A 27,498-nucleotide genomic window follows, 5' to 3' on the forward strand; every position below is an offset into this window, starting at 1 on the left:
AGCGGTCAAGATCATTCTGCAATAGTGATCCGTCTGTAACTGAGTTGACTTCCCTGTAGAACTTTAGATCGTCCGCGTACATAAGAACTCTTATTTACGACTCTTTTTATAACTCTTATTATATTAGCATAATAAACTGTATCTTGTAATTATGTACCAATCTGTATTTTAAATTAACGTTGTTTTAGTTTTTATTTCTTTAATAAATCGCAATTAATATTGAGCTCCGCTTCCGCTTCCTTTAACCTTTGTTTCTGTATACGTGAAGCCCTTCGCCTCCGCATCAGCATCCGTTTCCGTTAAAATGGCCTCTCTTACAACCTTAATCATCGTCTCGTTTTCTTATTAATATAAGACAAATTATATATTTAGTGTTCCTTTTTACTAGGAGAATATATATAAACTAAATTTCATATGAGCAAGGGCTATAAGGAATGCCTAGTTCAGAGTTGCCAGAGCACTAATTATAATTTTATATCAGAATCTTCGTTTTAAGTGGCTATTATTGCTTTGATAACGGCCAGTGAGCGGGTGTTATGTGTCTGACAGGGGTGCGCCTGATGAGGGTTAACTTTTTGGTTGTACATGTCATTCCTTTTGTGTACAACCCTATTGTTGGCGTTATAATAATCCATAACGCGATAGCATTGTATCCTTAGATATCACTAATATGCTATCGAGGATATTTTCTCTCAAATAGGTTTATTTCCTTTAAAGAGTTATTTTCAAAGAACGGCTGTATAAACTAGTAATAGAAAAGGTTTATTGAGGTTCTATTAAGTTTATAAGGTAGTTATTTTAATGTTTAAGTATGACAGTTGATGAAAATTCTGTTATTAACAAATGCACGTGATTACAACTTAAAATAAATCCTCTAAGGATAGATTTAAGTTCGAAATATTAAACATGAGTTGAAGTTCTTAATTACAATGTCAATGTGCAACATTTTTCTTTTGGTAAATTAAAAAAGTTTTATCCGAGCATTGACCGAAGGAGGAGCCCGAGGGATCAGAGGAATATTAACTTTTGTATTACAATACCTTGCGAGGATGTTTTCCTTTCGATTGCCCTCTCGTGTGTGCTTTACGTTTATTAAAAACCTCTAAAAAATCACAGGGAAATACAAATTAATTTGAAATATTGTAAACTATTACGAGTAAATTCTTTTAAAAATCCGATAACGTTTATTCTTTGTTCCATGAGAAGTCATAAACTACTAAATGGCATTTTATATTACTTTAACTAATTAAATTCTTAACTAAAAGTTTTATTTTAAGGAAGGAATTTACTCGAGGTAGTTAATATCGATTCAGATACTTTGGATATCGTCATTGTCAGAGGTTGGTCCTTTCTATTTTTTTTCAACGAATGTCAAATGACGCATTTACAAAAATGTTAAGTTTATTGCCGACGCTCAAGAAAATTGTGAGTTGTTTGTATAATGAGAATAAATTTTACGAGTACCCTCCATTAATTTGTTTTATTTCCTTAATAAACGGCAGAACATGAACATTACGCTTTCAAATTTAAATGAACCGGAGAAAATATTAGTTAATTTAAGACAAAATTCAAAGTGTATGAAAATAGACAACTTAATTGCAAGTAATAGTTAATGCCATAGCAATATATTGATGGTAGCTAAGTCATAGAAAATTAAGAACAAAAAGGAAGATGCCCGAAAGATGCCACTAATATTATCATAGGGCCTGTCCCATCACTGGCAGATAGAGGCTCAGATAGCTTAATATGACGTCACTATCAGGTCTTTAAAGTTACTTAACTGATACACATATGCTTTTGTTCTATTAAAATTATATCTATGTTCAAACTAAACAAAATATCATTGCATTATAAATTTAATATTGTACCAATGAAATAAACACATTTAAAACGTCCTTCGTTTTTGTCACAGACAAACAAGATAATGAGCAAAACACAAGCCGGAGCTCGCAGCTTGAAGAGCAATCAGCCGGCTCATTCGCTCGGAACATCCGTTTAACACATCTCAAGTGATTCCTTCACGTCTGAACGGCTACAGCTCGGGGCATTAATACCGAACAGATGCTCTGAAGTAAATTCTATATTAAATGAACAGATGTAAGGATAAACATGTCGGAGAACAATAGACAATCGTATTGCGTGACGTTTCCTGATTGGTATATTTTATACCATGAAATACTTACAATATCATTGGTTACGTGTCTGTTGAAGCTGGATCGCTTTTTCCGTATTTCCATTATTCCTTTTAACCCAATTAACAGTAACGTTAATTCAGCCAAAACGGGCGCACATTTTTGACTTAACTATGGCACAACTGTTACATTGTCGATTGTATTGCAGTCGCTTCAACTATTTAGCTGCACAACTAAAACTCGAATAGTGTGAACACCTCCATATAAGCTTAAAGGAATTAAAGCGAAAAACAGTTGTGCGATAGTTTATTCAAAGGTAAGAGCGCAGTCTACTACGGTTTGTTAAAACAAGCGTGAAAGTTGTGGTATTTGATATAAGCATAGGATCGATTCGCGGGAGCCCAGCGCTGGTCTGGAGCTGGGGTAAATGTAGGAAGTGCGGATAGCAATCAACCCGCTCACTCGTTCGGAACGAACGTTTAACACATCTCGAGTGATTCTTTCACGGATGAGCGCTTACAAAATTTAACATTGCAAAAGAACTAAGTCTGCTAAAATATATGGGTTGCAGTCTACTGGAAAGATACAAATACTTTCTAAGAAATAAATGAAGGAATTAGAGAAAGAGATACGAATGAATAAATGTACTAGTGAGGGCCATTTCCACAGATTCACTAATTCAGGAAACTGAACGACGTTTACACAGCTGTGTTTTGGTACGACGATGATATGGCATCTCGAAACATTATGCCATAGTGGTTTAAAATTAAATAAACATTGATTTTTAGTGGTAAATTAATAAGAAATTAAATTCTGTAACTATATTGACCTTGAGTGTAAAAGAGAAGGATGATTAATGTTGTATAAGCTTCTCTTGGGATTAAGAGCAATTAACTTGTTAAATTGGGTGTGACTCTCATTAGGCTTGTGTTATTCGACGAAAGAAAGGTAAGTAGCCCATTTGGAAAGGGCGAGTCGTGTTCCGCTTTTAATAAAGTTAGGGATTGTAATTTATATTGCACAAGTTTGTACATTCAAAAACTCAACAACGTCATAAACAATCTGTCGAAAGGGAATGGAGAAAAACTAATCTGAGAAAGCTGTTACAGGTGAAGTTTTTTAATTAATCTTTCTAATAACCCTCGAGCAGTTTGTTAAGTTTATTTTTACATTTAAAAAACTTCAAGAAGTCCAGTCTAGAACGTGTCTATTCTAGACTACATATAATATAGTAGGCATTATTAAAAATAACATTTAATGCGATATAATCATGTTTTGAGTGTCAGACCTTGTCTGCAAATATTATTATCTAGTCAGTAGAAGCCTACGGTATTCGATTACTATATCTATATTCATACAATTCATAAAACGCTGTTTCATTCATCTCATTTAATTGACTCGCTTACTTTTTTGGTAACTCAATTGCTTAATCAAACTGATTCATTTTAATGAAGTCAAATCTCGTCCGTACCAACGACACGCCACTAATTGTAATAACCCTCGGGGTTTTAAAGATTTTTAGGTCGCTTTCGTTTTTTGTGTGCGGTAATGTTTCCGAGCCGTCGCTGTCGGGACGATTACTAGCATTCTCGGAATTGTTCGGATTTTTATTTGAAATATTGCCTATCATTTAACAATACTTGTAATATTGAGTAAATGTCTACCGTAATATCGAATTCCTTAACTATAACTATAAACAAAATGAACAATAATGATATTATAGTTAGTCATCTGAATTATCAAGATATATTAAAATCAATGTAATCTAAACAACTAATTTCTATGATATTAATTGTAAATTTCATATTTTAGTAGATAGATAGATAGAAGATATGCTAATAGCCAGTTAATTGTACTCTATTCATTATGTAAATAATGGTAGATGATAGCAATTACTTCATTAAATAGACAGATGACAAGAACACAGCAAATTAGTTTGATCTGAAGACGTTGATTTATAATACCAACAAGTCAAACTTTACCTGACAAAATAGTAATTCAGAGTTAATTACTACTATTTTCAACTTAATGTTTTTAGTATGTGATAAAGATTAAGACGCAACATAAAAAAGGAATAAAAATTGCAATTGTTAATGGTGGATACGGTTATTTTTTATATAAAGAAGGGAGTAAAGCAGCAACACTAAAGTAATCTTTGACGCCTAAAGACATCCACAATACCTAAAGAAAAAAAGATTCATTTACATTCAAGCATAAGTAGAAATTCTTTTCAGACACTTTTACAACAATTTTGGTAATTCGATGGTTTTAAATCTTTGGTCCTTTTAAAAATAAAAGTTCCAAATGAACCAGCTAACGAGCAATTGCTCTGACCATATAGCATGGGACTTTGCACATGCAAAATAATTTCGGAGTATTCGGCGAATTCTCGTTGCATTAACGAACTATTGTCACTCTTTTATTACAATTTGAGTTTAAAAGCATGCACTTCGACGTTTGTAATCAAGCATTTTAATAGTCAACGCTTTTGTCACTGTTATTTGTTAATTTGCATTTTATTATATTGGAGTTCTATTTACATAATCATACTAATATTATAAAACAAAAGTTTATATGGATGGATGTTGTTAGAGTTCGTAGACTAAACGGCTGAACGGATTTCGATGAAATTTGGCATAGCCTGAAAGTTCTTTCACACAACAGTTTTGTTTCTATTTTTTATTCCACGCGGACGGAGTCGCGGTCGAAAGCTAGTCTATTAATAAAAATCTTGTGATAGTTATATGTTAATAGAGATTTCATTAATTTATTAATTTGAATAATTTCTTAGGTTATCAGTGTCACAAAATATTATCTTAATAGTTAAGAGTATTTACATGGAATTATTTTTATCGTTTTGACTACCTTGTTGCTGATTAATACTGCGGTGAGTTATTTAACAAGTTAAATCAACGTCACACATTTTAATATAAACTGATTTACCAACATTAACTTAACTAATATTCAACTAAACAGGGAAATCAATTTGATTTGCTGTCATATGTTAATTGGAATCGTCATGTCATATCGTAACATTGATCAGATGTTCAGCTTTCAGCAGACTGCTGAGTAGACAAGTGATATACAACGCAATTATGCTAATGTAATGTTTGTAGATAATACAGGAGTAGGGAATAATAAATCTGTGAATAATCAAGAGGCGAAGTAAGAGATCGTATTGAATATGCTATGTCATAGGCCTCGCCAGCTGATGATCCAGGCTAGATCTAGAAGCCACCATTTATTATTCGAAATAGTTTTATAGCTGTTTTAAATCGATTCTCCAGGATAAGAAAATACAGTGTCCAACCTTCACAGCTATAGTGTATGATGTGACAAAAAAGGTTAATAAACTTTTTTATTCTATAACATTTTTTATTTATTATTAAATTTACACACGAATGTATTGTAAATTGTTGAGGTATATCTTACAGGAAACGACTACTTTATTAGGGTATTTAATTTGACAAGGGAAGGGTCAAAATTGCCGCTCGCGTATTCCACACGGAGCAAAATACACGCAACGTGAATAAAAATCCGAATTTCTTGTACATCAGGTTAAGGATATTGACAGCTTACGAAGGGAATTCTTTATAATGTCAACATCTATTATTTGTGAATTTATAGATCCAATGGGAATTAAACATGTATTAAATTTCGAGTATTTTTAGAAAGAAAAGATCGAAATAAAACAGACCATGATGATTACTTTTATATGGAAAGGAGACAATTTTAACAAACTGGGTTTCTTAGAGGAGTTTCTAAGCGCGTTGATTGTCGATTGTTTCGCAGCTCATTCAACAGTTTAGGTGCACTACTAAAAATCGAGTAGTGTGCGCACCTCCATAGGAGTTCATAGGAATCAAAGCAGGACAAAACTGTCGTTCGTTAGTTTGCTAATGCAGCAGCTACTGTTAGCTTGTCGTAATTTTATATTCTAGTGTTATTAGTTTATGATGCTATCTTCTTCCTGCTGCTTAATCATTCCTGTAAACTGTCGGAACATCCCGGAAGATGCGTGTCGGTGCATGGTTGACATTAATACGGTCCCTTACTTAAGTTCAGCTCAGCAGGAGAAGGGTCGAAGGTTCAACGCATTTGCTTTATGGAGGCCAAAATTAGCATATTATGTGAATAAAGGGAACCCTTTGCTTCCCTCATTTCATCATTGGGTCATGTTAAATAAAAGACGTCTGGCGAGCCCTTAAATTTATTGGTTAAATTGCAAAGCAAATTTTTCCAAGGATATTTATGAATGGAAACTTAACCGTGTTTGATTTGTTTTGTTGTTTGTTGCTTCGCACTTTTTAGACAGAGAATACAGCACAAAATATTATGAGCCTTGATCTAAGCATCCGTATGATCAAGTCATCTGGTATCAAATTATCTTGGCAACGATCCAAACGATTGGACTTCAACAATGAATGGTAAAATAATACAGAATGTTCGTTTGATAAAGGTGCATCGCAGACGCGGAAGGTTCCGGTTTAAATCCGGGGGTAGATTTGGTGACCTCTTTTGTTCGTCGATTCCACTGAAAGCTATTAACCTCTCGCTTTAATATACTCAAGTTTAGGAACTTTATTTGATTACATAGTTTGCAATAAAGAGATCGATTATGTGAAAGGTGACATGATCAAGAAGCGATTGACATCTGAGATGACAGAAGATAAATTAGGTTGGATAACGAAAACCTGATGATGTAAATGCAGGCAGATGACGATTTTTAAACAGGTTAGGTTTAAATTTATTCTAATTCACAAAATTACAGAGATAAAATCGTATATTACGAAACCAATTATGTCTTTGAAATAACTTCTTTCAAAGAGGTATGAAATAACCAGTGCAAGGGCATAAGGGGAATAAAAATATGACCCACATAAAGAAAATCAAGCTCTGCGGAGTAAAGTGATAATTCCGGTCTGCGTGCGCTCGCCGCATACTAAGCAGAGTGGCCACGTGCCGCAGATTATCGTTACACTGGACATGTACAGCTGCCTTTACTACTCTATGACCTTGTACGGGATATGTACAACACTTGGTGCTCCGACTTCGACCTTGTATTTCTTTAGACTGGATATTCACAGCTGCCTTTTCTGCACTGTGACCTTTTATTGTTAGGCACTGTAACTCTGACCTTGTGTTGTAAAAACACGCATAATAAAGAACGCATGGCCAGTTTTGTGATTTGGGATATAAAGGTCTGCATTAATAGGAAAGTAACGTATTCAGAATTAGCTGGTTGTAAATGAAATATTGGAAAAATCATTTACTTGTAACATTTTATAACTATAACTGAAAGTTATATTTGGTTTTTAACAACTGTTTACTCCATTTTCGACCCTTGCCAGTTTAATTTGTAACGGACAGGTCGCAAATTGTAAAAGGGTCTGAACAGTGAACAAAATAAACATACAATGTTTAATGACATGTTTGTATAAAAAGTACAATTATTAAAGTATAATGACCGTGTTTAAATTACATTAAGGATATGAAAGATCTTGAAAAGGGTGAGCTTTGGGTTAAATTTTGTCTCGTGAAAAAGGTAAAAACGAAATTTTATTTTTAAAATGCTCTCTCATGCGTAATTCATTCAGGTAGGGTTAAATGTTACTAATTACTTTTTTATTTATTGACGTCGGATGTAAACTTTTTAATTTGTTTAATTGCAAGGAAAGTACACTTTATTGAAACAATGGTACTTAAAAAGGTCTACGCAAAAGTAGAGAATAAGTTGTAAAACAAAAATCCATATGTGTGTATTCAACTGGCTGTATCTCGCGACTACGCCCGCGTGCAATTAAAAAATGTAGCTTATTACTATAAATAAATTACCTTTGTAATGGTGTAAGATTTTTTTAAATTTGCCCAGTAATTTTTACGTGAATCAAATACAATATTCCAAAAATACAAATCTGTTCTCTTTTAAAATATTAGTATAGATGGAAATACAATAGTCATAAAAAATATCTACAAGGTACTTGAATGTAATTTCATCTGTAAAATGATTTATGAGAAACCTTCCTTCAATATGATATTCCGAGACATTTCCTTCAGGGGCTCCAACATTTGAGGTGAAATTTATTTATTACCGTGTGAGACGATCTTTTTTTAATTTCATAACACATGAAGTACAATTTAGCGAATTCCCTTGTACTTTCAATAAAGAAGTGATTTCTACCAAAACATAAACGTTTATTTTTTTTTAGAATAAAAGATAAACGACAAGAACATTGTAAAAGGTACAAGGAACATTGCTTTTTGAAGAAAGAAGTCGTAGCGTTTTGGAAATACGATCGAGGACACAACATAACAGTGCCAGGCTGGAAGTTGAAGAAATTGTAGTTGAAAAAAACGTCTATTTCTTTAAATCAAAAGAAAATGGACATAATAGCAACAAGTAAGCTAAATAAAGTAGAAGCTAGTTTAAAATGAATATAATATTAACAAAACAATTCAGTTGTTATTAAAGTGAATGCAAGTGAACAAACAACTCGTTTTCAAATCTCATTCTTAAGCAAAACGATGCTAAAGAGAAACTTATTAAAATGAATGGAAGTATAACGGAATGCACCGACAGCTCGGAATATTGCATTACTTGAAGCGGCGGCAAATATAAACGGGATTGTGAAGACGACAGCGCCTCTTAAGACAATTGGCTTCTTTGACGGTATTCTACTCGAGATGAAATGTTTCTTTAGTTACTAATCATGATAAAAGAACAAATAATAATAAAAAAAAATTTATGTAAAGGACACAACAAATCTGAGATGCGAGAAATACCGAGGAGTCAGCATTTAAAATTGTAGCATAATTTAAAAATGCAATGGAATTTATGATTTGTCTAAGATAGAAATTAAATTTCAAGAATATTTAATTAAAGAAATATATTAAATTTCAAGATATTTCACTAGCATTTTATATGGCGCAGGTTTTACTAATACAATAAATAAAACGATCAAATCAACAGCATTTAGTGTACAATAAATAATTCTCAAATCTATAGAACATGGTTTTGAAGGCGCTCGTAAACATCAGAACTGAAGTTTTACGAGCCGGAACGTTAGCTACGCTGTTGAAATTCAATTAAATTTTAAATTCGAAAAGAAAATAAAATCGATTTTCTAAGGCGTAAAAATTCGTTGGTAAACGTTAACACTCAAGCGAAACAGACCCTCCCACCGCCTTAATGAGTTAGGCGGTTCTGGTGATAAATTATTTGCGGTCTAAACAAACCTTTTTACCACATTAATAAAAATATATAGGCTTTGTTATATTTGAAACAACTAATATAAGAAATTCGATTGAATTTAGTACAAAACACTGAGGGAATTATACGAATCGATTGATGCCTCACTCGTCAAAATTATTTCAGTGGTTTAACAATGGTATCATAATGCAGACTAAAGTAAAACATACACCTGAATAAAAACCTTCTCGAGTCAATCATTTAATAATTAAACGTTAGTAAACTTTAATTAACTAACTTTTCTTACGTTACAAAACTCTTCTTTTAAATAAAATATTTTTCGTAATTCGAAAAACGTGCAAAGATGAGACTAGTTAGGATTTAATGCTGTCGGCTTGTCGCAATAAACGTAAATCAAACATAAGCAAGAGTTACTTTAGGCCCTTTGAAACGAAATAATGATTCCGTTCCATTACTGGGTGCTCCACTCACTGAGAGGTCGTGGATTTACATTTTAGATGTGCGTTCACATAAACTGGTACACCCTTTATAATTAATACGATGTAATAAATGTATGGAGTATATATGGAGTAAGTTTTCATTTTTTTTACATTTTGCTATTTACAATTAAACTCTTGTTATATTGTAATGCGACCATTTATAAATTTTTGACTTAAAAGTCATTTTGAACCTTAAATACACGTTATTCATTGATTCAATTTCGTATAACAAGTATAAAATATATTTGAGAGCTACAAATTCGTATCTAATTATCATAACTGAATCGTATACATGAATAAATTGTCCTTCAGATGAAGTCACGTAATATTCAAATAAATGGAATGAATGTAAAAACGTGCGCTCAATTCTATGTATTTTATATCCATAATAAAGTTATAAATTATAAAATTACTTTCAAACAACACTTTAGATTCAACAAAATTTAAATATAAAATAGTTAACTGTTTTTAAACGAGTTTTTTTTATATTATAAGGTGTAAACCGAGCAAGCGGGCACCTGAATCCACCAAAATGGTGAAGCGCTACTCATAGACATACGCAATTTATTTTTTTTTATTTTTTTTTATTGAAAAACATTACATGACACAAATTAAAAATATGCACAAATATGGCCCCGCAAAAACCATATAATTGGTTTGTCCGCGGGTGCGCTGGTTTTTTTTTTTTTTGTGTAGAATTACATAAAATACATACATATATAAATAAAATATTATATATACTGTATATAAATAAAATATTTTGTTCAAGGGCTATTATCAAAAAGATGGCTTTCCAAATGTTTAACAAAGAGTTTAAATTTTGAATTTAGATTTGCTATTTCGGGTGGTAGGTTATTGAGCATGTATGGTAAACGTTTTCCTATTGTTCTGTCGCCGTAATAATTATTAACTCTGGGTACTATGTATTTGCCACGAGAGGCTGCCCTAGTGCTGTGTTGGATAGCGGATTCGTTGTCTCCCCTTAATCGACGGAAAAGGAGGCGCACATAAAGAGGGTGTTTCCTCTTCCAATGCGTCTCCTCTACCGTCAAATCCACGTTCTCTGCACATCCTATTTTTATGAGAAAAAGGGTGGAAACAAAAAGGGACTAAAGTTTGGCCTCTGGCACCACACGGGTTAAAGCGGGCCCTAACACTGTTAAATAAACCTATTTTTAGAATTCTAATAATGGCTACCGGCATTTAATTACTTTTAAATCTCAAGTACAATATTACTTCACAAGAGCATGAATATTACATTAATAAAATCCTTTTATACGTCAACAATAGTTTTATTTACTTTGTATTTAAATTTTCGAGGTTAGAAAGCTTTTAATTCAATGGATTTATTTGCTGTTGAATGAGTTTCAGTTGAAGGCAGAATCGTCATCACTCAGTCGACGATAAATTAAATAAAAGCCTTTACATTTAGAGCGGGGATCGTAAACATCGCGGCTGTTCGATATCGATATAGAGACGGTAAAATTCGATTTCTTTCAATAAAATTAAACCTGTATCTGACGGGAGGTAAACAATCTACTACGTGTACACCAAGTTTTGGGAACAAATTAACGTATTTGGTTATTATTACTTGTACGTTACCAATATGTCGGTGATGAAGGCGGTAATAAAAAAGTTAATTTACAATACAAATTCTAGTTCGATGAGCACTGCGATATAACAGCGGTACAGTCATCACTCAAAGTGGAATGTAACGTAAAGACAATAGTGAATTTATCTTGGCTTTGCACAAATTCATTGTTGAAATTAATAACGGAACGTTTTCGACGCGAGCGCCCCCTGTCGTCTCGCGGATTAGTTAGCCTGGCTTTAATCCGTTTAAATTACTGAGAAATATTTATGGAACGTGAATTCCAAGAAGTGAATTCTTTCATGAATAAATTAAAAAAATACAAAGACACGAAATTATTTTTATTTCAGTATACGTGATTTGAATTAATTATATCTGCTTATTTTTGTTATAACGATAAAATCTTTTTCAAATATTTTTTATAAATAAAACAACATAATAGTATTGCTTACACTAAAATTATTAAAAGCGACGTCATTGTTCGATTTAAATATTGTATTTCGAAAGTACTGGTGATTTTTATTTCTTTAAAAGTTTTAGGGCCTATCCCATCACCGGCTGATAGTCTCATAGCTTAAAAATGACGCCACTCTCAGATAAGGTAACAATATCCGATATTTCCATCATATTTTACACGTTAGATTGTTATCAGACAATTTACAATTTGGTGGGACAGGCCCTAAATTTTTGTTTCTTGTGAATTTGTTACGACCAACTTTTTAAATTGCGTTCAAACTTAGTAAAATAACGTAGAACAGCGTTTATACAAATTAGGTTAAATACACTTTCCTAATCTCAAGATCTGCCAAATTAATGTAAATTATACTAAATGGAACTTTATTAAAACTTTCAACATTAATCATTTTATTATTAGAATAAGATTCAAAGACATTTTACAAGGTTTTACTTCCAAAGATAATTTAAAACCATGATAAATCGAAATACTAATAATTACGAAAAAAAGTATGACGAAATATTACTTGGAAGGCAATAAAACGTAATTGTTGTAAAAATAACCACAAGTTTCTTTAGAATTCCTAAAACGTTGTCTATGCCTGGTGGAGGTCTAGCACAAAAATTTGCGAGAAAGCATTCATCGACAAAATATGAATTAGATGTGTGCAGCGCCCTCTATCGGGTGTAATGTACATCAAGAAATGTCGATGTTACCAATACTTCGTGGTAGGCCTCCAGTTATCTTTATTTTATTCTTGCTCTACAGTGACATCTAGGGGGTATATTACAAAAGTTACTAGCGTAATGTAACAAGTTAGGCAATAACAATATAAGTTAGGATGAAGCTGAAGAAGACAGGCATTTACTCTATTTAACTGCAAATAATTCTTGCCAATTTCGAAACAAATGTTGTTTTGAGTTTCTGTAAAGGTGACGCAAATAATATGGAAAGTTCTGGAATATGAAACTGCGCCTCTAAATGTCATCATCCACTTGCCCTTATCCCTTACGGAGGGTCGGCACAGTATGTGCTGCTTCATACATCTCTATCAGCCGTCATATCTGAATCCACTCCTTTCTTAAGCATATCCTCTTTCACACAATCCATCCATACTTTCAATCCACATCCAATCTTAACACTTTCTGGTTTATGTCCCCATCGTTTCGTTGCATAACATGTCCATACCACGCTAACCTTTTGCTTCTCAATTTCTCCACCACTGGCGCTACTTTCAAACTTCCTCTAATGTACACATTCGAAACTGCGCCTCTAAATGTAATAAGAAAAAAATACTCTAGACATTTTTCCTTGGTTTGACTAATAACGTCTTTCCAAAAGACCACACAATTCCTAATTTTCAAGCTTAAGATTTTCCCTCGAAGGGTGTAGCACTTTAAAGACAATAAAATTACTAACAGAATTAATATGTAGACAAATAAGATAGTTTAAAAATACGACGACATCTAAACATCCAAGCTGTTCAAAACAAGGAATTATAAAACAAGAAGTGTCTCCAAGCGCCGGCGCCGGCGGTGGCGCTGGCTTCGCGCCAATACTCCGCACACGAGCATAACTGGTAACACGTGTTCTATGCTACTACAAATGTAAGTTTTTTTTAACTTAAATTGTTATAGCCTTTTGTATTTTTAAACGGTCTATGTAGCAAGTTGACGAAAATTCGTAACTCCTTCCATTTTTTACTGTAAGGAGCGTTACTTTAAGACATTGCCAGTCAGTTTGTCTAGCAGTTTCTGATTTTTGTAACTTCTCAGGATTTCATTATTGACCTTGTATCAAATATAAAAAATCACAGGAATAGGCAAACTTATCGTTTATAAATTCTTTTGTTATAGTACCGTTTGAAATATCAATTGCGGTACAAATTCTAAATAGAATTGTATTATAATAACAAAATCGGTGGAGCTTCGGATTGGATTATATTAAAAGTTTGTTTGATTGTTACAATCACAGCTACGAAGATTAAATTGGAAAGTCAATTTTCATTGATCCTATTGGTTTAAGCTTCGGATTACCACAACTTTGCCGTATAATTGAACATAAAAGCGATTTCGCAAAAAAGTTTAATTGCTTTGTGTTGCAATTGGATTGTTCGGAATTTTTAATCTTTTTTCTTTTATTCATCGTACTTGTAACAGTTTTTATATAACTGTACTCTATCAAATGTTGTTCCTTTGCAATAAGTTAAGAATTTTTGTAAGAATACGACGTCGTACGTGCTACGGTACGCTATAAAACTTCTTGCTTTGATAAACTTTTACGACTCATAACGGATTGACTTTATGTCTTTTGTAATTTATTAAGCTTTATAAAAATGTCAATCTCAACTTCACTGTGTTATAAATACTATTTTACTGAAAAATACTGTAACATCGGGTCATAGAATTAACTGTTTTACATGTGTCTATTTATGTGTCATTTGTTGGGAGAATGAAATTACTTTACGGGTTATAAAATAAATTTAAAAATGAATAAAACGAAAATTAATAACGGTACTAGGTACAGATATTTTAGTCAAATTATTTTAATACTATTTTAATAAATACCTCAAGGAGCTCAGCTTTTGACTACTGAAAACATTTTTCGTGTAAACAACAAAATATTCTCTTTCAAATTTACATCAAAGACATTCCTACTTGATAGCGTATTTTTCTTGCGTTCCACTTCTCGAACACGCTACATAAAATTGCGCCTCCGATCCGCCTTCGGAACCTTCATTCGGAAAATATATGTCATAGACACACGACACGACACTCTCAACGACAAATATTGTAGCGGTAAGCGTTGTGCACACACGATGCGATATTCCGCCACGCGATTAAATAGTCGGAACAATTTCACAATTTTTTTTTTCTATTTTTTAATGTAGAAGACTAGAGGTAAATATAAATGATCGGTATTTTCGCTAAAGGTAAGATAAAGGTAATTTGGATGATGCCTGTATTGAGGATAATTAAAAAAAAAACCTTGAACCAATTACTTGTGTAACGCATTGTTACAGGTATTCTTACATAAATGTCTCTCATATCATTTGATGAGTTATGAGCTTTATGTCTAACAATGTTCAATTGAGATCTTATAAAACGATACGCTTATTCTATTATTCATAGAACACTGCAACTCTTCTAGTTAGCGTTAAAATGACGCGCTTTAACGCTACGATACACTGTGTACGCAAGCCCTTAGAGTAATGACTTCTTTTGGCGCTTCCGCAAAATGAAAAACAGCTTCACTCAGCATACACCATTTGTTACATGTCGGAGATCAAGTGGCCTTCATTTCAATAAGCGAGTACTTACATATATTGTAAACAACAATCTTTCTTAAATAGAAAGTCATGTGTTCCTTATATATAATCAGTGGCGTTAAGACATATCAATACATCCCGTACACAATTTTATTACAAGTTTTAAAATATAATGTCTCTAGTTTCTCTTGCATTTTATTTAAGGATTTTTAAAATAATATCCAGTATTATTTAAGAGTTCTCGGAAGCTACGTCTTATATCATAGAGGATTTAACATTGAAGCGAATTTTGATAAGCTTTCCGGTGACTTTATCCCTCTTATATTTATGTACGGAATGTATACTGAGGTCTACTTAGTAGAAATAACATAGTTCTGAGATGTCTGTCTCATAATTGTAATTGTCATTGCTATATACCGAAACACTATAAAATCCCTAAAACAAAGGATTTGGTTTTGAAAATCCAATGGTGAATAAACATTTTCGTTTAGTTTTTTATATTTACTTTCTAGTAAATTTTTATTGCCTTCTTAAATATCTATATCAAGAAATAAGCAGCGTTTTTTTAATTCGATTTTCTTTTTCAATAAGGTAAGAAAATAAAACGATTATTGTAACATAGTACCCGGCCAGTTATTACGATTATTTTGTAAGGAAACAAATCAATAAGAGCAGGCGTTTGTTTTGTCGTATTTCCGTAAAAGACTTTGTTTAAAATATAACAGCTGGAATTACTAAAATTTTCTTACTCGAAGTGAAAGTATGAAAAATATTGTTAACTAAAATGTCTTGCACATCTTGAATATACGAGAAAGTCATTTAAAAAGTATTATGCACTTGTAATATTAATTTAAAAAGGTTTATTCCAAGAGTACTTTAGTACTAGTCCAACTTAAACAGTTTGGTACTTGTAACAAATTTCTTAGTGAAATATTCTTTGAGTTTGAAGAAAAGTTTACCTTTCGTCCTTTACTATTTTAATTATGTTAGTACTTAATTAGATTGAAGCCCCGCTCGCCTCAGTGGACTTGGCTATTTCTCTCTCAAGTATGAGAAAGTCAACTGAACTGCACTATAAGTTGTTTATTTAATTTTCACATTTTCTTGTTAAAATTAAGATATTCCAGAACTGTTCCGTAAATTCACTACGACTAAGAAATAGATACTTTATAAAGTTATATTACCGTTAGCTGAAAAAAATGTACAACAACACTATTCGCATCTCTTTTATTTTATTGAAAAAAAGGAGATAACAATAAGTTTGTATTAACTTGCTTCAGCAGTGGAAACTCGTGGTTAGACACACAAATTTTTATTTATTAAAAAGGAAATGCTTCATTAATAAAGTATTAAGATGATTTATTGTTAAAAAAACGCTACAATCTCGATTTATTTATTGGGTTATATAGAGTTGTTGTTCCTCGTCGTTTTTATTTAAATTCTATTATTAATTCAAGTATTTGTTAATTAAAATATCCTGTGAGATTAATTTGATCCCATAGGCTTTGACATTTCATTCGCAAATTTCTCTGATATTACACATATTGATTTTGTTGAACATGAAGGAGGGAGTTTGAATACCTCTTTGTTTCCCCGAACCCTTTTAATATCATATCTACGTGTATATTCGATATACATTACTTATGAGGGACCCACGACTTAGTAATGTGCCTTGCATTATACTATTAAATGTTTGTGAAATTAGACATTGAATTGTTATATTTTTTATTTTACTGTTCTGACTGATTAAAAGAAGTCTTAAAATGTTGTTATGGTGAGACTAATTTGACGTTTTGACGAATGTAATGCCTTTTCCGCCAATCAAGTGACGTAACGTCACATCACGTTGCCTCTGATTGGTCGATAACGCGTGAACAGAGTACATAATCGTAGATTATTCATAGTTAATTTATGTTTAAAAAGATTGGTTAATTTACCTTTAATTCGCGAACAAATTGAGTAAAAGATTTATCTTTTATCAATTCCTATATCTAGGAGCTTTCTTCGCGCTGTAGTTTATTGCGCATTGTATCCGAGGCACCTCACTTAACCTCGATTCAAGATATTTATGGGCGTTGAAGCACAACTATTGTAACGAGTAGAGTAATAGCCCTTCTTACCTCTTTTATTGGGAATCCTTAGCAAGTAATATTTTATCAGACTACACGGGGCGCTCACGTTTTTAATATAGAGAGAGTTATCAATTTTACTAGCGAATATTTTATATATTTTTTGGTAATATTATGTCTTTTTTTTAGAGAAATTCTATTATTAAAATATTATACATATATCTATGTGAATTGTTACAAATGTTATTAATGATTTTTGAATTTTCTTTTCTTAAAATAGGTTTTTAACTCTATGATCGTATTGTCCATGCGAGCGCGCGCACACCTTTGAATAAACTATCGCACAACGCAAAACTGTTTAGTCTCGCTTTGATATCTGATATCTTTATATTGAGGTGAACACACCACTCGTTTTTAGTTGTCCAACTAAACAGTTGAATATGTTACGAAACAAATGACAATCGTAACAAGAGTTTTGCGATAGTTTAGTCAAACATCTTTCTACCGCTCTAAAAGCTATAAACTGGCATTCTAACATTTACATGTAGCTTGTAAGTGAATCATTGAATATTTTGATAGACCGACAGACGCCTATTTATTACGCATATAACCTTGTTCATACAACCTCATTCGCGGAGTGTCTATAGTTCAAGAAACAGATAATCGTAAAGCACATGCCTATAAAAAACCAATAAAATCAACATAAAATTCTCGCCGACTCAAATACTCAAACAAATAAATACTCTATAAAGTATGATTCGATTTCCACAACGTATGAGCCACGAACCTTTCGGCCTACGCGCCGCAGGAGAATATTCAGTTAGGTTTTCGCGAAGTCACTTCAATATTGTTGAACCGGAGATAGAGAAATTTAACCTCACATTAGGTTCAGACGTGTTAAATCTATCTATTTGAATCCATAGCATAGTCAAGAAAAGTATCATCGATTTTTTAGCGCAAACATAGCATATATATTACGTATAGTTAATGTAAAATTTTATTTTATAGTATATATTCCCCCATTACGATTATTTCTGCCATTTTCCATCTACTCGTCTATCTATCTTACTAATATTATAAATGTGAAAGTTTAGATGGATGGATGGATGGATAGATGGATGTTTGTTAGACTTTGTAGCATAAACGGCTCAACCGATTTCGATAAAATTTGGCATAAATGTAGAAGATAGTATGGAGAAGACATAGGCTACCTACATAGGCACCTTTTTTTTATTCAATCCCACGCGAACGGAGTCGCGGGCGAAAGCTAGTTCTATTATAAAGAGGAAAGATTTGTATTTTTGTAAGTATTTGAATAACTCAAAAACTAATTGGCCGATTTTTTTTCACTATTAGAAAGCTGCGTTATTGTTGAGTATAGGCTATATTAAATTTTGTGGATGGATTGAATTTGTGGATGAAGTCGCGAGCAACAGTCAACATATAAAAATGGTTCATAAATTATGTTCAATTAAAGTAAATTTCGTGGTTTCGCAATCGCGCTTGTGTAAATGATGATTAATGTACTCGCAAAGAGAATGGATAACTCGCATTAAGTAACACCAATACGAATAATCCACTCGCTTTCGGGCACTTTCATTACAAATTATCATAACAAATGGCCCGCTGTGCGGATAATTTCTGTGTTCGCGGAATGAGATGTATGGTGTGTTCAAAGCTATAGATTACATGAATTATTTTACAATTGAATTCAAATTGTTTTGTCCATCTTTATATTATTACCTATAGTAGCTGGGGAAAACGAGCAGCTGATTACCAGAAATAATATTATAAAACTATGTTTAAAAGCTCTAAATGCCTCTTTAAGACAAACAGTGGCCATTCAGTCACAAAAAAAAGGATAGATGTTTGTCAGAGTTTGTAGTTGAAACGGCTGAACGGATTTGGTTGAAATTTGGTAGATAGTCTGGAAGAACATATATGCTACTCACTTTTGTTTTTTTTTTAATTCCACGTAGACGGAGTTTTGCGTGAAAGCTAGTCGTAAACACTAACCTATATAGATTACGCATATGCGTATCCACGAAGCTTCCCACATTAAAACATAAACATGTTATTATAATATCATAATGTAAACTAAAGTAGTTAAAACGTAGTTAAATAGTGAAATTCATTAGCAGATATTCTGGGAACTTAATAGTTTTGGTTTACTTAGCGGCGGAGTTAATATACTGCCGCTTACTTTTCAAGTTTACGCAAATAATACAAGAATATTAACGTTTATTTGTATTTAAAACATTCTAAATGAGATGATATTTATAATTTTAACTTCTATTATAAATTATGTATTTTATTGTCATACTAGTCTAACAATGTCTATCTTTTCTCTTGGTTTTTTCGTCTAGGCAGATGTAAATGTAATTTTTGCGACTTCAAAACATAGGAGATTCTCAATATGTGAATGATATCTGAATATGAATTTCAAATCAATTACCAGCCTGACATGTACATAGTTTAAATACCGTAGATAATGGTTTGAAATGGTCTCTCAAGCGCCATTCTGTCAGCGAATAAACTTAAGGAAGGCTTTAACGATCGTTAGCCTGCTGTAAGATATGCCGCGGGGGCCTTTCCCTCCTCTTATTCTAATTCTGCACCCGTTTCCTCAAGCCATCTGTTTTACTTGAAACTGTAATTAAGTCGTTCATTTGTTTTTAAATATATTATACTCATTCATACTCATATTATAAATGCGAAAGTTTAAATCTATTTTTGTTATTACGTATCTCCAAAACGGATTAATGGAAATTTTGTAGAAGTTTAGAACATAGTTTGGAATAACACATAGGATACGCGGAAGGAGTCGCAGGCGTCAACTAGTTATGTAAAACAAGCATTTCATTACCTTCAAAAATCTTCCGTAAATCAAGCAAGCACTATTCCTAGAAATGTCTGATGCTTTTCACACAGTTTTAACGCAATTAATAGGCAATAAGTAATTGAGAAATGCTCTAAGCGCTTCATATATTATTCCTCTATATTGAAGTAATTGGCGGTACCGCAGCTGATTAGATCTACCTGCATTAGCTTTATGGGCCACGTTTATTTTTATTACAGCTATTTTATTGCGAGGATAAATCTTTGGTCGGAGATAAACGTGCGCGATTCCAGTGAGATTAAATATGTATGCCTCAATAAATTATGGTTTGAAGCCCTCAGTTGTATTAGGCAATTGTAATGTTACATGATCAGACTTCTCATGGGATTGTAGAATAAGTAAATAAAAATGTTCCAAAAAGTTAAACTATTTCTTAACGTATTTTTACTTCGATTTATGAAAGTTTCCGGTTTTTTAGGATAACAGTAAAATCAATTGCTATAAAAGTGAGAATCCATGTAAACATTGGGGGTGCATTGAAAACGAACCTTTGTACTTAAAATTCATTGACCGTTGTATTAGGGCCGCGCACAAACATCCGGGTCGTTGTCATCGGGACGAGGATGCACGTCGCCCGAGTTACCCTGAACCTTGCCAAGTCTTGCCGAGAATTTCCGAACCTTGCCAAAGCTTGCCGAGTTTTGCCGAGCGACGGAATGCTTGACCTACTTGTAAGAGAGAGTTGTGACCGAGCTCTCTTATTTTTCAGGAGTCTCGTATAAAGCGCAATAAGATCGCTCCTCCTCTAAGTTGTTGTCTTTGAATAGTGTACTTACGAATGCCAGTTGCCGACTTTTGTATTGAAACTGCTTCGCTCTGATTATTTGCTGCAAATTTGTTGAGAGAATAAAATTGAAGTGTCTATTCAATTTTTTAGTTTCACGAAGAATTATTTTTAATATTCCTGTTCTTTCCGTTTGTTGCAAATATTTTTGTAAGAGAGTAAATTATTTTTTATGTTAATATCTTTCTCTTGCCCTCAATTTAAATTATTTTAAAAATTTAAAAACACGAGATGCGAATTTCCCAAAGGACTTTTTACTTTCAAAAAAGTGAAGATCAAATAGAAATACACAAAAGTAAAGTGATTCAGTAAAACCTCACAGGGGACGACAGGAGGACGTTTGAACCGTACTACATCCGGGACGAAAGCGGGATCATTTTTGTTTGGAAAAACACGGCGTTTGTCGTCGTAAAGTGCGCTAAGGGACCAATCGATCTCTTCTATTTTATACGTAAGAGACCTTTTAAGCGCCAATAGCCTATTGCTTTTGTATTGACGCGAATGAAGTCTTGTGTTTTAATCTTAGAATTACATTTTATAATCTGTTATTAAGTCGAAAGATTAAGTTTTCGTAAGATTACTAATTGAATCTACCTGATATGTACTCTCAGTTACTGTTTGCAATATGAAAATGATCACGTATTAGTAACATTGAATGGATGAAATAATTTCCACGGGGAACATAAAGTGCGCTATCGGACGATAAACGCCAATAGGGAATCGCTTCCGGCGTATTAATGTTCGATCTGCAATTGTGTTTTGTAGTCATGTTTTACCTCATGTCTATTATTCAATGGAACATTTTTAGTTATGTAGGAGAGATAAACTGAGTTTATATCTTAAATTTACCGTTGTTTTGTATCGAACCATTGGTTTGTATCGAAAACATTCTTAATATTACTGCTAAAATGAGTTTCTAGGAATATAATTTACAATTCATGTACGTCAATACAAACAAAACATACTGCAGGCCATTTTTAACGTGATTATTTCCTATTGCCGACAAACAAAAACTAAATAAATCTTTCCCATTCGACCCGATTGGGGGCGCTTTTTCAAACCCTGCAAAACAAACAAATAGCAATAAATTATTGTATCGATCATAGATATTGCGCGTTGATGCTTATGTTAGATTCCAGAATGGTGCAATGTTAGTTTAAATTATTTAGATCACATTTACAATGTATTTTAGGTTTTTAAATTCCATTGGCAAAGATGTAATAGCAGTTGCAAGAGAACAGCGTGTTAAGTCGACAGCGTGACGCGTTTACAAGGAGCAACAATAGCACCACTCCGTAGCGTGATAAGTGTTGCGAAGCAGCGTGTTACGTAGTAGCGTGCTACGAAGCAGCGTGTTACGTAGTAGCGTGTTACCGGGCAACGTGTCACGATCAGCGTGATTCAACCAATGAACCGGAAGCGTCCGCGTATTGCCCCGCTTATCTAATACACCGTTATATCGAAGCTTCCGATGGGAATTGTTTCGTCACTGTCTATTCTTGTTTATGCTGTTTATAACACTTATGTCAAATCGCAATGTTTTCTGATCGAATTTATTTTATTAGATCAAATATATGCGTCTTCAAATCGAAAGACGGTGTAACATCTGATGTAGAGTTAAAAAAAATATATATATAAAAAATAAAAACTAAGATAGTGTTTCAAATACATTTTTCTTAAACTGGGAACTTAAACTTCTGGGATTCAAAACAGTTATTGAGACACAATTTTCCGGTGGCTTATAAAATGCGAACTTAATAAATCTTACAATATGATAAATGCGAAAGTTTAGATGGATGAATGTTTGTTAAAGTTAACCGCCTTAAGTATTTAACGATGTTTGGCACAGATGTAGAGGATAGTCTCGAACAACACATTGGTTACTTACTTTTTTTACATACGCGGACGAAATCCCGGGCGAAAGCTAGTAAGTAATATATTTTACGGCGGAAAGTTTGGCACAGCTCAAGTTTAGGGATTGGCAAATATTAATTTTTATCATAAAAATTGTGTTTGTATCTACTCAGTGTAATGGATATTGATGCGGGCGAAGTCGCACGGGAACTGCTAGTAATTAGTATTATCTTTGCATTAGTTACAATACAAGTAGCTGGCAGGTTGCCAGATTATGTTTTTATCATTTAAAAAATATGGACCTGGTCTTTAATTTTTGTATTTATTGTACAACATGGTACAAGATGGTGGTTGAAATTAACGAAAAGTCATACCACTTGAAGTAAAAGTTGAAATTAAAATAGATTTTGGTTTCAAGGGCCTTGACATTGTTTTATAAAAGTCTATAAAAACACTAACTACTTATTTTGTTTTTATTTATTACCGCAAGGTAAATATGTTTTATACTTTTTTACTTGGTATATACTTCTAGACCATAAAATTTAACAGCTAAAGCTATAAAACTAATAATTAAAATATTTGTAATGTAAATAATTGGGTAGGTCCATATTGTGATTACGGGTAATAAAATTACAAACATGAAAAGAATGCATAATTTTTTGATTTAAAAAAAGAATTAGAATTCTAAATTTAAACGATTTTATTATTTAAAAATCATTTGTCAATTTTTTAAATTATGTATCTTTATTTGAGGTAATTATTTAAAATGACAAAAGATTGTTGAATTTAAAAATGAAGCATCCTTTAAAAAACTAAATCATTTTTAATTCTTTGGTAATTTGAAGTCAGAATGAATGAAAATAATTTATTAATTACTGTTACAATATTTGTTTACTGTATTATAAAAAGTGCGTTTAGAAATGGATGGATGAAAGTTAGAGTTTGTAGTCTAAACGGATGAACGGATCTGAATAAATTTAGCATAGACGTAGAGGATAGTCTGGAAAAACACATCGATTATTTTTGATGCCGGAAATAGTTACGGTTCCCATGGGATTAATTTATTTTATTTTTTCATGTATTCTCGATAATTCTGCAGTGGTAACATATGTTATTGAAATTTGAAACAGATATAAAACAAAGTCTTAAGTATCAGATGAGGTAAAGTTCATTCATGAAATATGCCAGGTTCCCGAGGGATACGTAGTTTTTTTACATTGTATGTTTTCTAAAACCGCGGACGAAGTCATCGGCGACAGTAATATATACACATTAAAACTTCACGTTATATCAACAAATAAGACAGCAAAGAGTATCGTTTTAATTTAAGCTTTTGAAGTGTTGAACCCTCTTGGTGTATTGCCAAGAAGTCTGATTGTATTTCCTCGCGGCTACACTTTGAATTAGAACGTATTGCTACAGTATGGCTAATGGGGACAGAACAGGAAATTTTCTTGAATATTGTGAAACAATGTTATTTCACAAATATTCATCAAATTTCCTAAGCAAACAGTAAACAAGAGCCTCGTTGAGAGGAATTTTGTTTCTCTTCAGCCAATACTTAATTGTAAATTATTATTACATAAATTTTTAGTGCATTGTTTTTATAATAGCAATATCGATATGTGAAATAACACACAAAGGTAAATAGGTAATTACATAATTAACTGTATGAGACATTAGATAGAGTCGAGTACGGAGCGGCCTATTGTGCCCTGAAGCCAGCCTGTCCCACTTTTACCTGCGTCTTAATAGCTGATCATTATCCTTGATTGCAATACTCTTATAGTGTTGTACACTTCAATGGAGATATTTATCGACATGTAAAAATTATTTTCTTTAACAAAACACACATGATATTATTAAAATTTTAATTTCAATTGCAGACTTATATTGTTGCGTTTCTACTAATATTTGTACCGCCTTTTTATGTGTATTCTTTTTGTTTGTAAAAACTAATAAAAGCACTGTACTACACTAAACACAATGATTTTATTTTAATAACCAGATTGTTTTGCCTGTTAGTAAAGTGTTTTTTTTTTAAATAGAGGATTGTTGTTTGTCAATGCATCGATATTGAAATGGCACATCACTAGTGCGACCTAAGTGTCGGTCTGCCGGCGATAATGTTCGCGTTAATCACACGCGAGCCTCGCTAATGAGATTTCTAGTTAACTTCGCTTACATCTTAGCGAATATATTCCACAGTCACTTAAATTTTGAAAATACACGGACAATTTTAATCCTACTAATATTATAAATGGGAAAGTTTAGATGGATGGATGTTTGTTAGAGTTTGTAGCCTAAACGGCTGAACGGATCTCGATGAAATTTGGCATAGACTTGGAGAAGTCTGGTAGAACACATAGGCTATTTTTTTCTAATTCCACGCGGACGAAGTCGCGAGCAACAGCTAGTCATTTATAATTTTAAAAATATTAAAGTTCACTAATTACATTATCAAAACGTCTTATTTTTCCTTTGTAACGTTATTTGTTGTTTGTTTTCGTTCAGTTTCGACACAGGGACTTTGTTCTCAACTATTTGACAGAAGTACGTGATAACTTGTTTGTTTATTCGCAAACTAATTGCCTACAGTTTGCATAATTATACCAAAACTAGAACAAATTACACAACAAACAACTTTGTTTTGTCAGTTTGTTTCCAGAAAGTTTTAGAACGAAATTAAAACATTCAATAATAGTAAAGCCTGGCTTTCATTTGTTGTTATAAGAAATACTGATAGTAAGGAGTTTTTTTAAACTGAAATAACTGCAAACGTTGTTCCTTAGTAGAAAGGATATCGTAATATTGGGGTCAACATGTGGCCGCAAAACTGATTGCAACCCTGAAACTTAGTACTTACTCTAAGATCGTTTTAACACAACTTTTTCTTATATTTTACGGAGCACCCTGTTTACACTTATATTCTTTTCACACATAAAATACAATTACATAGAAGTTCAAAAGATATGTAGTATATTTTAAACTTTAATATGAATCTTCATGTTCTACGCCATTTCTCCATATAACTATCTTAAATCATTGCATCCCTAGTGATGGTCGAATTTCGTATTTATGGACGGTTTAACCAGCTACATTTAATCATCCGTTAGTGTTTTTGGATCGATAACTTCATGATATGCGTTTCCGAACTACCCAACTTGAGTTTTACTATGTTAAAACTTCGGTCAACCCTAATACTAATAATTAGGTAACGATAAAATTAATGGAAACTTCAGCAACCCAGTAGCAGTGTGACATTTATAATGAAATACTTAATTTATAATCATATGCAATATCTTATTAAACAAATTAAAATACAATCAACTACAATAATTTACTGCTCAACAATGAAAAAAACAAATAGCGTTCAATATTTAAGACGTTTTAGTAAAACCTTCGTAAACTATTATCAAAGTTGTAACTCCATAAGTGTTCCAGCGTGACGCTGCGGCCGACATGTGTGGACCCCAAATTGATTTTAACCCGACAACTTAGACGCCATTTTGAAAGCCGCTTAAGACTTACAACTGCGTGGGCTGTGACGTCACAATGTGTCACAAGAATACGTGACTTTTACGAAGTTTAACAGATTAACGATAAAATAAGCACTAAATGATCATAAAAACTATCTTATTCAATTAATTAAGTCATTAAGAGATTTTTAAAATGCAAATTGTGTCTAGATTCGTAAACATACTAGCATTTGCACGTTACTTTGTCAGCGTGGAAATTAAAATTAGTAAGTAGCCTATGTGTTGTTCCAGACTATTTCATCTTTGCTAGATTTTATCCAAATATATTGAGCCGTTTTGTAGATACATACGTAACAAACATCTACCATACATTTAATAAGTGTAAGTGAATCTGGACGTTGCTATCTAGTTATAAGTTATGTTAATGCTAGTGAAGCGAACTGACATTTGTCGAAAGGAAGTTTGTCTAACTGAAGTATGCTTTCAGACACACCATTCGAAAGCGAGTGAGTTATTGATCGGCTTACCAACAAGAGGGAAATTTGACATCAATTACTGCGTACACCTGTGACTAAACTATCGCACAAATGTTGCGATTGTCGATTGTTTCGCAGCCAATTCAACTGTTTAGTTGCACAACTAAAAATCGAGTTTTGTGCGCCTCTATACAAGGTCACAGAAATCGCGTAATACTAAATAGTATTACGCGAGAGTACGCTCTTAGTACATTATAACAAATTCTATACACGTTTAAATTATCAACGGTGCTTAACTTACTGATCGAACTATGATAAACGAAAGATTTGTTAAAACTTAAACTTATAGCTAAGTTAGGATACAATAAAATTGTTACTGATTAAAAGCTTTGACGAATTAATTAATCATTATCAAAGTCTTAATATAATAATTTAATATTAAATATGATATATTAATATTTAACACTAGCTTTCGCTCGCGAGTCCATCCGGGTGGATTTAAAAAAAAGACCAAATGTGAGTAGTCTATGTGGTCTTCCAGACTATCCTCTACATCTTTTCCAAACTTCATCGAAATCCGTTCAGTCACTTAGGCTACAAACCCTAATATAATAATAATAATCAATCCATCTTAACTTTCGTATTTATAATATCAGTAAAATAAGATTATGCTAGTATTACCAATTTATTTTTAAAACACTTAAACAGGGGAAAATAAATTATAATTATATTAATTTTCTTAGCAATGAAATGAGGCGTTTTCCCAACAATAGCGGACACTTAATCAAATCCTGTTCGAGTGA

General features: G+C 32.6%; 1 protein-coding gene across 1 annotated transcript in view; it reads right to left on the minus strand.

Moving 5' to 3' along the window:
• Positions 1-27,498, minus strand: part of LOC106101433 (dopamine D2-like receptor) — a 59,293-nt gene that overhangs the window by 16,289 nt on the left and 15,506 nt on the right. The window lies entirely within an intron of this gene.

This window comes from Papilio polytes, unplaced genomic scaffold (genome assembly GCF_000836215.1).
Source record: "Papilio polytes unplaced genomic scaffold, Ppol_1.0 DF823980.1, whole genome shotgun sequence".
Classification (NCBI taxonomy): domain Eukaryota; kingdom Metazoa; phylum Arthropoda; class Insecta; order Lepidoptera; family Papilionidae; genus Papilio; species Papilio polytes.